The sequence below is a fragment of the Penaeus monodon genome, chromosome 21 (assembly GCF_015228065.2).
Source record: "Penaeus monodon isolate SGIC_2016 chromosome 21, NSTDA_Pmon_1, whole genome shotgun sequence".
NCBI lineage: Eukaryota > Metazoa > Arthropoda > Malacostraca > Decapoda > Penaeidae > Penaeus > Penaeus monodon.
Genome location: NC_051406.1, coordinates 12,008,487 through 12,008,864, shown reverse-complemented (window position 1 = coordinate 12,008,864; position 378 = coordinate 12,008,487).

Sequence of the window (378 nt, the reverse complement as noted above, 5' to 3'; positions counted from 1 at the left end):
TTGATTATTCATTGAAGGGAGAGATTATGCAACTTGGTATGTCATTTCGATTGTGTTGTTTGTGATCTGAGCTCAGGTTTTCTATTCAGGAACATTTTTGAATTGTTAGGAAAGGCGTTTGAGGCAGCGTCGTATTTCTTTGTAATTATTGTTGGGACTTGAGTAATTATTATTCTTGTCCTGTATGTTTTTGTATTTGATGCATTTTCTTAACTTATTAATGAGGAAACGTATGTTATTTTTTACATCTGCCGACAATTTATAATGTTTAACAATCTGCCAGTGTATCTCTGTGTGACAGTTGCCTCCTGCAATCTGCGGCGAGGGTGACTATCGTCGTTGTCGTTGTTACAAACCATAGATTTTCCATTATCTATG